This window comes from Copadichromis virginalis, linkage group LG12, assembly GCF_057382275.1.
Source record: "Copadichromis virginalis isolate Kocher_CV1m ecotype Utaka linkage group LG12, C_Virginalis_male_GT1.1, whole genome shotgun sequence".
NCBI classification, from domain to species: Eukaryota; Metazoa; Chordata; class Actinopteri; order Cichliformes; family Cichlidae; genus Copadichromis; species Copadichromis virginalis.
The window spans coordinates 4,945,047-4,957,589 of record NC_140629.1 but is presented as its reverse complement, the minus strand read 5'-3'; the positions used below and the strand labels follow the sequence as shown (position 1 = coordinate 4,957,589).

The 12,543-nt window shown below is 40.1% G+C and overlaps 2 long non-coding RNA genes across 3 annotated transcripts; both read right to left on the bottom strand.

The window, feature by feature from the left end:
- Positions 1 to 472: 472 nt before the first annotated feature.
- Positions 473 to 1,009, bottom strand: LOC146696332 (uncharacterized). Its single transcript, XR_014923228.1, has 3 exons — positions 929 to 1,009; positions 747 to 827; positions 473 to 663 (listed from the first exon to the last, which is right to left on the bottom strand). It is a non-coding gene; the product is annotated as an uncharacterized LOC146696332 (long non-coding RNA).
- Positions 1,010 to 2,155: 1,146 nt separating this feature from the next.
- LOC146696331 (uncharacterized) lies at positions 2,156 to 9,161 on the bottom strand. 2 transcript variants are annotated; one of them, XR_014923226.1, is made up of 3 exons: positions 8,969 to 9,157; positions 8,821 to 8,891; positions 2,156 to 2,429 (listed from the first exon to the last, which is right to left on the bottom strand). It is a non-coding gene; the product is annotated as an uncharacterized LOC146696331 (long non-coding RNA). The 2 variants fall into 2 exon arrangements; XR_014923227.1 differs by lacking the exon at positions 2,156 to 2,429 and adding an exon at positions 8,430 to 8,447 and having other exon boundaries at positions 8,969 to 9,161.
- Between the last annotated feature and the right edge of the window lie 3,382 nt (positions 9,162 to 12,543).

Below are 12,543 nucleotides of genomic sequence, written 5' to 3'. Positions count from 1 at the left end.
TTCTCACAGCTCAGGACAAGCAGACACCTGATGTTGAGTGACTGAATGGAACTAAAGCAAGAATTCATGATGATGACAAAACTCTGCATATGCAGTCAGGAGACTGATGACCTGTGAAATGAACTGTTAGAAATGTGCAGATATGTGTAAACATTGATCAACATTTAACATCCAGCATGGAGCAAAACTTCTGACCGACATCTATGAGAACCTTTAATCTCGTCATCTTTGTAGTGAAATATGACTCATTAAACCTTTCCATGTATTTTATCCACAGTGAAAACTATTCACTTTGCTGGACCCCAAAATCACATGTGTTCAATTCATTTCATTAGATACTAGCAATACTATTAAATTGGACCTCATTACTATCATATAGCAATTAATGTGAAACTGAGTCATATCATAATCTATATATGTAATATGTTTTTGCCTGAATCTTCCACCACAAACAGAAAGAGGACATGTGAGCTGCTGTCTGAGTAACAATGCAAATACACACCAGAAATTGTTTAGTAAAGACAAATTTAATAAATGAAAGCTGGTGAGAGGGCCTTCAGTGCATCCATCCATCCATCTCTTCTGCTTATCTGGTTCAAGGTTGGAGCCGTCCCAGCTGTTATGGGGTCAGAAGCAGGGGCAAAACCTGGACAGGTGGTCAGTCTAACACAGAGAAACACACAACCATTCACACTCACATTCAACCTAACTGCATCGCTCTGGACTGTGGGAAGAAGCCGGAGTACCTGGAGGGATCCACAAAGGCATGAGGACTCTCTTGCTCTCAGGTCACTGCCGTTCACGCTGCTCTGAACACTCTCAGTTGTCTTTGGAACAAATAACACCAAATGAGAGTGAATCACTTCAGAACAACAGGAACACTCCTGGTTATTGTGAGCAAACGTCATAACAAGATGAATATATTTACCATTTTAATGAGGGAGAATCTTCTGTGTGGAGTTTCTTCTCAGCGTGACTCTTTTTCCTGACTTTTAGAAACAAGAGGCAGAAAAGAAAGAATAAAAGTTAAAACCTCGACAATTTTCTATATTTTAGGACAGAATTTTAGAAACAACCTTAAACACCATTTACTACTTACCACTGGTGTTCGACATGCTTCACTTTATATTAAATCCTGAAGCGCTTCCTCAGTGGAGTCGGGCTCTGGATGCTGTTGTCTTCCTCTTAGCACCCTTTGCCGACGTCTTCAGAAAACGGCAGAGAACCGACATGAGAACTCTGCCGTCTGCGCTGTAGTCTGTTACTCTCCAGCGGTTCGTCATCAGTGTCCTCTGTTTGGTAAACGGTGGAGATGACTCTGGTGGGGAATGTAGTGAAGAGAAAAGAGTTTCCAATTGCTTTATTTTTGTTTCTCACTTTAGTCACAGATCATCTTAGATGAACACCTGGAGCACCAGGAAAGACATTGCAAGCTGTACCTCCTTGTATCTGGAACCAGCAGGGAGGCCATTAACATATACTACCTTGTGATGGATAAGAAGCTCGTCCCCTTCCAGGAAACCACATCATTCGTAGCCATTGATGAACGCTTTAAACATTACTGTTTTCAGTTTATGAAAACAGATGATGCTCCAACAAACTTTTAGTTGAAGTTTTAAAGTGAATGAAAATAATTGTTAAAAATAAATTCTTAAAGTAAATTCAAGAACAGCAGCTAAGACCCAAATTAATATGCAGTGTTACTGCCCATTGAGGTCATTGCAGCATGCACTTTGTGTGGTTTTGACTTTTGTTATGAGTCATTTATGGCTAAAGAATCCTTGTGTAACGCAATCTGTACTTACACCAAAGCTTTAATGCTTGGAAATCAGGACTATTGACCTTGAACAATTCACTAAGTGTCTGTATCATCAATTTCACCACAACACAATGTTTTAGGCCCCAAAAAATCTGTTTCTATAGAAAGAGGTTACAAAAATTGAAATGTGTCCCAAAACTCTGTAACCCATCAGAGGCTAGTTTTGTAAAGGAGTTTGGTAGTAGCTGCTCCACCATAGGAACAGTAAGACCTCCAGCACACAACGAACACCACACTCACTTAACATAGACACATTTATTAAAACACAATTTTAAACAATAACCCTTTTCTTTTACTGTCTTTCCACTCAGTGTTCCCAAAAAAAACAAAAAAAAACAAAAAAATTTTTTATCAAGGTCCTTTGGCCAAAAAACAAACAAACACCTGAGCTCAGGGAAAGGTAAAGTGCAACGTTGGGGCCCTCCAATTTGTTCCTACCACCCTGTTGGAACAGTGTAGTATCCAGTAACAGCATCCAGAAAGCAGAAGCATCCACTTGTAGCAACGACCATCTACCAGGTAGGATGTTTCAGTGGAGTCATCAGATGAGGAACATCATCCAGTAGGAACAGGATACCAAAGGAAAAACCAGCCTACACACACCCGGATGCTGGAGAATTAACCAAAGCATATTCATGACTTCCAGTATCACTAACGGCTCATCTAGCAGTCTCAACATCAAAAAAAATACAGGCTTGTTCATGTAAAAAAACAAAACAAACAAAAAACAAAAAAACCGAAAACAAACACTGTTCAACTTTTTTAGGCATGAAAACATCAAGGCCTGGACCTGGACTAGGCCTATCCGGTCTTTAAATGACGTGATGAATCCTGCTCCTGGGTTCAGACTACTCTGTTTATTAAAGCTGTTGTGTTTTTAACATGTTGTAATGCTTTGTATTTTGTTCCATCTTAACAAGGCCCAAAAAAAAGAAAAGAAAAAAAAGTCAGTGATCACTGTGGAAATCTCTCGGGTTTTAAAACCTTATGATTTAACTACAACCTAGCTCATGCAGCAGTAAATAATGACTAACCTCGTATTGTGGATGGATTATCTCAGTTGTTCTGACTGAAGTTTGGTTCTTTGCAGGATCCTGCCAAGCAACTGCATTTGTCCCTAACCATCGGGAACCCTCGCTTCAACTTTTATTTTTTAATTTTTTCAGATATCTCTCAGTCAGAACATGCTATATTATGCCTGGGTGAAAACTAGCGAGCAAATTCCCTGCTAACTTAAATTTAATAAATTCTGTTTTCATGGATGCCTGGAAATGGCTAATGACATGCTGTGATGCATTCAATGACTGCCAAATGATCAGAAATCTCAATCTTCGGAAAACCTGAGTTACACTCAGCATTTTTGCTTACACAACAGTAGGGAGCCTAATGGTAAAGACCTGTGTTCTTCAGAGCAAGCTGAAAGACAAATACTTGATAGCTTTAAATACTGTTAATTACTTCTTGGACACAGATTACGTTTTGGCACAACATCACAACATTGGCAAAGAAGTCACTTGGATGAGTGACGAAACGTTTCTCCCACTCACTACGTCCAGATGAACAGAATCAACTTTTGGAGATTTACTTTCCTGGATGATTGAGGCTGCATCAAGTCTGAATAGTCGTTACGAATTTCAGTAATTTTTTTTATAAAGTGGTGATTTTTTTTTTTTAACAGCATAGAAAACCACAAAGATTGGCAAAAAAAGAACATGCAATAGTAAAATTAAATGAGAAAAATAATTTTTTCTTTTGAATAAATGAAATTGGTTTTAGGTGACACTGGGAGTCATGGTGATGAGGATGGCGTGTTTGAGCTATGGATATAAAAACAGAAGGAAAAATTGGAATTCGGTTTCACATTTCAGTGCAAACAGCAGCTTTTTCCTACTAGTGCTGTGAAAACTCGGATTTTCCGAACTTTTCAAGAAACGAAGGAATTGCAAAATGATTTCTGCCGACTTAGATCGTTAGATGCACCTGCTATCCCTTTTGATTGAGCGTGAGAAAGATCAATGCTATGGTAAGTACAGCAGGCTAAAAGGTATAATATAATATGTCAGACTGCTGTGCGCCTCCAATATAGAGGTGTGCAGCTGCTTTATTCTCAGCAGATTGTTGCTCAACTAATATGAAAACGTTAGTCCTTAATGTGAATGCGTATTAAAACCTCAATGAGAGTCCATGCAGCCTTACACCACATGAAAATGTGAAGGCTTTCATAAACAATGAGTTCTGCTGGGAGCTTCTTACTGTGTGTAGAATAACATATGTGAAGCCATGTCTTGACAATTTAAATTCAGGCTTTAATTTGTGCGATCACATGATTAATGTAGACGCACGCTTTGTTTCCTCGTAGCTGAGCTGGTGAGTCCAACCATTTCACGTCAGATGGTCGTCATTAACTTGAGGAACCGTCAACTGACCAACAGCAATCTGGACTCCATGTCCCACCTGGTCCTCACTCTATACCATAACCTGGTGACGGGGTCCAAGGACTTTCCTCACATACTGTTTAAAGGATTGCTCCACCGGGACCAGGTGACGACACCATTTGTCCATGTGAGGCTGAGCCAGAGAGAGAACACCGCTCCTTCTCCTCCTACGGACTCACCAGCTGGGATGATGCTGCCGCCTGTGGGCTCCAGCTCTCATCCACGCTTCCTGACTCCAGTTCTTCCCGAGAAAGCATATCTCGCTGTGCTGAAGGCAGACCGGAGGAACTGCGTCCGCACCCTGACTGTCGACGGCCTCCCCGTCACCAGAGTCATCTCCACCGTTTACCGAACAGAGGACACGGAGATGACGAACCGCTGGAGAGTAACAGACTACAGCGCAGACGGCAGAGTTCTCATGTCGGTTCTCTGCCGTTTTCTGAAGACGTCAGCAAAGGGTGCTAAGAGGAAGACAACAGCATCCAGAGCCCGACTCCACTGAGGAAGCGCTTCAGGATTTAATATAAAGTGAAGCATGTCGAACACCAGCAAGCCTGAACAAAGTGGTAAGTAGTAAATAGTGTTTAAGGTTGTTTCTAAAATTCTGTCCTAAAATATAGAAAATTGTCGAGGTTTTAACTTTTATTCTTTCTTTTCTGCCTCTTGTTTCTAAAAGTCAGGAAAAAGAGTCACGCTGAGAAGAAACTCCACACAGAAGATTCTCCCTCATTAAAATGGTAAATATATTCATCTTGTTATGATGTTTGCTCACAATAACCAGGAGTGTTCCTGTTGTTCTGAAGTGATTCACTCTCATTTGGTGTTATTTGTTCCAAAGACAACTGAGAGTGTTCAGAGCAGCGTGAACGGCAGTGACCTGAGAGCAAGAGAGTCCTCATGCCTTTGTGGATCCCTTCAGGTACTCCAGCTTCTTCCCACAGTCCAGAGCGATGCAGTTAGGTTGAATGTGAGTGTGAATGGTTGTGTGTTTCTCTGTGTTAGACTGGCCACCTGTCCAGGTTTTGCCCGCCTCTAGCCCCATAACAGCTGGGACGGCTCCAACCTTGAACCAGATAAGCAGAAGAGATGGATGGAAAGATGGAAGGATGATCCAAAGAGAAACATTAAAGGCCCTCTCACCAAAACAAGATAAGAATGCATTTTACATATGAATCTTCATTCATTCATTCAAATGTTGAAACTAGGGCTGCCACAAACGATTATTTTGATAGTCCACTAGTCATCAATTATTTTTGCAATTAGTCGACAGCCTATTGCACCAGCATGCATCTGCTCTAATATAACTATCATTAGCTTACAGCATGAAGTGTTTAAGAGAACAGCATGCTCCTCGTCAGATTGATGGGAGGAAAAGAAAATTCTAGAGTTTAACTAGGTGGCTGCTATGCTCACAGAACTGGGATGGTTTCAATGAGCATGTAACCAACATAACCAAGGTAGGTAGTGGACATGCTGTTCACCTGCTCCCTCAATCTCAAACAATGCTTCAATTGGCTGAATGGGGAGATGTGCAAGTTTATCTTTCTGAAACAATTAGCACATTGTAGTGACTTGTGAACCACAATCCATCATGGAATTGCATTGCACACCCTCACACAAAACAGAAGCTGCACAATGAGGATCTAGCAGACTGGCTGGCAAGCGAGATTTGGAATCAAAATCTTCAACCATTGTCTGGGTTTTTATTTTTCTCTGAAAATGAATGCTTTGGTCAAATAAGGTGGGATTGATGCTGGTCTCAGCTCCTGGGCGTCCCACAACAAGAGCTGCTACAAGTTTAAAGTAAAAGGCTCAGTAACCTGTTGGGCTTGGAACCTTTCTTGCTTTGCCTGACAGACTAGTGTCTGGTTAGGTTCATTCAGACGTCGAGCAGCAGTATGGTCATCTTCACCACATCTAAAGCTGAACCACACTTCTGGCAGACAGGGAACCTTAACAGGTCTCCTGCCACTGCTGTTTCTTGCCATTAAGTAATCTTTGCCATCACTTATTTTCTTTAGGACATTTCTGGTACCGAGCGAGCTCTCTAAGTTTCTTAGACAACTGATCTGTCTTATTTTGAAGTTTAACAGTTTGTTTTCTCTGTTTTGACGCTGCACTAAGCTCACTGTCAAAAGGAGGATTCATGGACCTTTGGCTCAGTTTCTCTACTTGCTTTGCAAGCTTATCCAATCTCCTTTCAAGCTTAGATGCCTTGCTCTGTTTTGTAGTCTGTATTGGCACAGGCTCATCATCATAGGAGGGTACAACGCAATTTCATTGTTCTTGACAATGACAATAAATAAATAAATACTAAATACTAAAATACATCAAAAATGGAGTGGGCATGTACAGCTGACTTTTGTAGAACCAAGATATTTTTTCATCTTGTCTAGCTTTGCAGATCTAGCACCTTCCTCAGTTCTCAACACAAGGAGTATTTCTGAAAATGCTGGTGGACTGTTCTTTTTGTTCTCTAGCTGGAGAGCTATGATGAGACTCATCCCAGCAGCCTCTATTGAACTGTCTTAGCAGGTGTTTCAACAGAGACTCCCCCTCTAGAAGTAGAAGTAAGGAGGCTATGGAGTCTGTTCAAATATGCTGAGGGCTTTTCTCTGCTATTCTGACTGGAGCTGAGAAAGGTTGCAAAAAAAAAAAAAAAAAAAAAAAAAAAAAACCTCTTCTCCGTTATCTACAAGACTAAAAGCAGAATCAAGCTGCGTAATATAAGCTCTGGGTGGGGAGCTCAAACCAAACAACTTAAAAACATCTGTCGCTGGACTGAGCAAACTTTCAAGAATGTTCCTAACCCTAAAGGAAGAATCACTGAAGGGAAGATCCACTTGTATACCTCTTCCTGAGCAACATCTCAAATGGTTTTAACAAACGAACCAACAGCAGGATTCTTGGGGCTAGGCTAGTCACCAAAGACCTTGGTTGATCTTGGGAATGGCTTGATCAGACGAATATTCTACCAGGACTCTACCTTCTGGATGGTTTGGTTCATCAGGAATCCGAACTATCCGAGAAACTTCACCATTAACTGAAAAAAAACACTAGCACTGTCATCATCTGTTTAAATCCTTTCAATTCCAGTCACAAAAAGTGAGCATTAGCTATCTACATCAGCGGTCCCCAACCCCCGGGCCTCGGACCGGTACCGGTCCGTGAGTCGTTTGGTACCGGGCCGCGAGAGTTGAGGCTCAGGTGTGAAATGAATGGTTTTCAGGGTTTTTATCGTTTTTCAGCGTTATTTTGTTATCGTTTTTATCGTTAACTCGGTTTTCCTGGGTCTTTTCACGTGTGTTATGAATAAATCATTTTTTTTGGTACCGGTACTAGTTTTATTTTGTTGTATTTATCCGCGACACCTTAAAGGCCGGTCCATGAAAATATTGCCGGGCATTAACCGGTCCGTGGCGCAAAAAAGGTTGGGGACTGCTGGTCTACATTAAAGCATCTGCAAAGGTACAATGTCCAACTCAATGCGGTTGAGAAAAATGAAAAGGTGGGTGTTGTGAGCTGGAAAGTCAAGGTGCTACTATCGTCCAATCTCCTGGCTGGCTCTCCACTTGTAACTCAATCTGTACTTACACCAAAGCATTAATGCTTGGAAATCAGGACTGTCTGTATCATCAATTTCACCACAATGTTTTAGCCCCCCCCCCCCCCCCCCAAAAAAAGAAAGAATCACAATTTGTATAGAAAGAGGTTACAAGAATTGAAATGTGTCCCAAAACTCTGTAACCCATCAGAGGCTAGTTTTGTAAAGGAGTTTGGTAGTAGCTGCTCCACCATAGGAACAGTAAGACCTCCAGCACACAACGAACACCACACTCACTTAACATAGACACATTTATTAAAACACAATTTTAAACAATAACCCTTTTCTTTTACTGTCTTTCCACTCAGTGTTCCCAAAAAAAACAAAAAAAAACAAAAAAAATTTATCAAGGTCCTTTGGCCAAAAAACAAACAAACACCTGAGCTCAGGGAAAGGTAAAGTGCAACGTTGGGGCCCTCCAATTTGTTCCTACCACCCTGTTGGAACAGTGTAGTACCCAGTAACAGCATCCAGAAAGCAGAAGCATCCACTTGTAGCAACGACCATCTACCAGGTAGGATGTTTCAGTGGAGTCATCAGATGAGGAACATCATCCAGTAGGAACAGGATACCTACACACACCCGGATGCTGGAGAATTAACCAAAGCATATTCATGACTTCCAGTATCACTAACGGCTCATCTAGCAGTCTCAACATCATAAAAAATACAGGCTTGTTCATGTAAAAAAAAAAAAAAAAAAATTCTTAGGCATAAACACATCAACTCGGTAATTGACCTTGTATCGGCCGCCATATTATGAGGGTAGCCAGGCTTGCTTAGCCGCTAGCTTGCTAACATTCAGCTAAGCTCATTCACACATTCTAGAACATTTAGCTTTCTTCCTCAACAAAAAAAACAAAAACAAAAACAAAAAACATCCCAGCAGTTAACTTGACACCTGGCTGCAGCATAAAAATGGACATAATATTCAATGTAAACATGAGCTCCAAGCTAACTCACCAGAGGAGTTGGTGTAATGGCGGATGCTTGTCGGACTCGGCTCAGCGCGTACCGCTTCATGATTTCTCTCTCTAACAACACATTAAAGCATCAGTTTTAAGTACAAATGTTTTGTAAACCTATCTACAGTGACTGGTGTTAAATGTACCCAGGTTTCCAGATCGCAGAGGGCACCAGAACAGCATGCATCTCACCAGATCGACGGGAGGAAAAGAAGAAATTCTGCAGTTGGACTAGGCCTTTGCTCACGGCACTGTGATGCGTTCAATGACTGCCAAACAGTGTTGCCAACTCCTCAGTAAGGAAAATCGCTATTGGTTGTCCTAGAAGTCGCTAAATGATGTCATCGCCTAATTTGCATAATTGGCCATGCTAATGTTACATTTGTAGATCCTTGGACAGTACACCTAGTGCGTTAATCCAGCATTTTAGGTTTTTTTCATTAATTACACCCTGCAGGCAAAAAAATGTGTTCTCGTTTGATCCTAAGATGAATGTTCACTGCAGTTTACGTTTACGTGACCATGCGTGTGCAGGTTTTAGAATGCATTTACATTTTTATCATAGTTCTTCTGGACATGTTACATGTAATATTCAAAATCCACATCAGTCAGATATTACTGAACATGGATCCCAGTTTAAATTAATTTGTGGGTGCGATATATTTCAAAGAGAAGCGAATCATCTGCTTTATATAAACAATATCCAGTAAACAACACTTTCATTTATGTACATCTTTTTAAAACATTAGCTTTGATTTTCAAAAATGCAGAAGTTTCATGACACATGAATAAACCAGCTATGTGTGAGGATTTTTCTGATGACAGATGTTACAGACATCAACCATTATTCTCAAATGGCACAATGCAAATTTAAGTTTATGATGATGACTGAAACATCAAATTCTCCTAGGGTAGGGGTCAGCAACCTTTAACACCCAAAGAGCTGTTTGGACCCCGTTTCCATGGAAAAGAAAACACTGGGAGCCGCAATTACTTTTTGACATCTAAAATAAAGATAACTCTGTTATTGTTCTTTACCTTTATGCATAGGTATTAGAAAACAGTGGTTTCAATAAGTATCATTGACTGAACAATGCACAAGTAACTGGTGATAATTGAGGTTTGAACTCAGTTCTTAGTTATGTTGAATCGTTCTCTGCAAGCTACGACTGTAGAATGTGTTTTACTGACAAAGTATTTAGTCAGAAGGTGCTTCATTTCAACTGAAAACATACTCCAGCGTGTTTGTGTATCAGTTTTAGCTTTGTGGATAAAAAGAATCGTTCAACAAACAAAAACTTGTTTTGGCTTCAGTCTTAATGCCAGTCAAACGCTGTGGCTCATTCGGACTATTCCTCTAATTCTTGGTGATGTTGTCCCTAATGGCTCCAGCCATGAACTAGATAAGCAGAAGAAAATGGATAGATGGATCAAAGGATGATCCAAAGAAAAACATTAAAGGGCCTCTCAACAGCTTTCATTTATTAAATTTGTCTTTACTAAACAATTTCTGGTGTGTATTTGCATTGATACTCAGACAGCAGCTCACATGTCCTCTTTCTGTTTGTGGTGGAAGATTCAGGCAAACACATATAGATTGTTATTTATATGCAGTGTTTTACTTTTCAAACCATTTAGGCGTGTAAATGAGTTTCATGTATAATCTTATTTCTGTTCTTCGTTTAGAATCGTATTGTTTGGTCTGACCTATTTTTTTTCCAGCGGTAGAGACTAATGATGTTCAGGTGTGTGTAAAGTCCTGTATAAAGCAAGTGGGATTTTGCCTACCAGGTTGGTTGTTTTATGGTAGAATGGAGATGCCAGAAATAAAGTATACTTAAAAGGAACTTGACTAGTATGCTGATGCTGTTCACTTATCACCCTCTTTGATGTTTATCTTATGCTACCCGACAAGAGAACATGCTTTAGAAATCAAATCCAAAATTGAATAATTTGTTCTGAAAAGTATATAAACATATGTAAACATGTGTAAACACTTTGGTGAAAATAAGAAGAACTACATTTGAAAATGAATGATTGGAATCCAGACTTTTGACTTTTTTGGTTTTCCTCAACATTCAATCCTCTTAACATTTTTGTTTTCCAGCTTTTCTAGAGGGAAAATCATTTATTACATCACTGCAAGAAATCTGATGGCCAACTTTGTTGTTAAAACTGTTACAAAATCAGTTTTACCCCGGTTCTTTTATTCGTCGAAACTTCCAGAGACGGCACCGGAACTCAGTAGTCATTTCACAAAACCTTTATTCATCTTCATTTAAGCATGCACTTCTAGAAGGGAAGACGAGGCCGGTGTGTCCCTCTGCAAATCTTCACCCCTTTGTTAGTTACAGCCAGCTTTATAGAGGCATCTCCATCATAAAACCCCCCACGGTGTGCTGCAAACTGTGTCTGTGTGCACGAGCACATGAATGCCTACATGTGCGCGTTCCCACGTGTCTATGTGAGTGCTCGTGTGCGACTGTGTACGCATACCTGTGTGTATGTGTGAGTGCACATGAGTGAGTGTGCGTGTGGATGTGTGTGCGTGACAGTTAAAACACTGTGGGTGTAGGTGACTCCCTAGAGGTCATAAAAACCCATCTCCCTTCCAGACCACAGTTATCCAGTTACAAATGTTGAGACCCCCACCCAAACATTCTCTGGGGAATTTCCACTCAGCATTAACTCCTCTCCATTTTACTCTCACAGTTCAAGTGGGGGAGGGGTCTCCTACAATCTACTCGTAAGTTCATGACAGAATCAGGCCTTTATTACATTGAGGGCAGTGTCAGTGTCTCTACAATAGTTCTACATTCTATGTTAACACATTTCTAAACTCTAAAATAAGCTAAACACTCTACAATACTAATTACTGCCAGTCCACTCAGTCTTTCTTGTGCCGTGGAAGGTCTGTGGTAGTTGTTTAAGTACACAGTGAAGGGCAAATGATGCTGTCTCCCTGTCAGCTGTGTTCTCTCATCTTCAGAAGTCTGGACTCGTGAGCCAACGTGCCAAATAAGAACTATCAAGTATGCATGTATGATCTCTTTACTTGGTACTGAGAGATGGCATCTAAAGGAATCGACTCTGGACTAAAGCAGTGTTTTAACCATTTCATTGTTAGCCCCGCCCCCTAACTCTGATGGGTGAGGTTGACAGATGAAATAAATTCATGGTGCAGTGCATCACAGTAACCATGGAAAAAATTAATAATCAACTGCTTCTAAATAATGAATGAATCAGTTGGTTTGAAATGAATTAACAGTTTATTTATATACTACATTTATTTCCAATTTAACTCATGTGATTTAATGAATTTGACACTCATTATTTAATAATTGTTTATTTTAATTTTAGCACTCTTGACACTCCATAAATTACACGCTCAACTACTTGCTTGGAGATGTATTTTTTTTTTTACAGTTATCTTTAAAGGAGAGTGTTTAGCACAATTTTCCATGTGCCAACCAATTACACATATATATGGAAAAAAAGTGACAGTGTAAAGTCAACATGACTATTGCTAGGATCACCATATCCATTCTTTCCTTTATGAATACTCATATCATATTTTTCATTGAATAATTTTTTTTTTCATAATTATTCTCTATCTGATAAGAATTTAAAGTGTGAGAGTGATGGGGGGCATTTGGCTCTTATGTCTACCAGCAGACAGTTTTGTAAGTGAAGCATTAAAGGCTTAAATAAAAATAAAGAG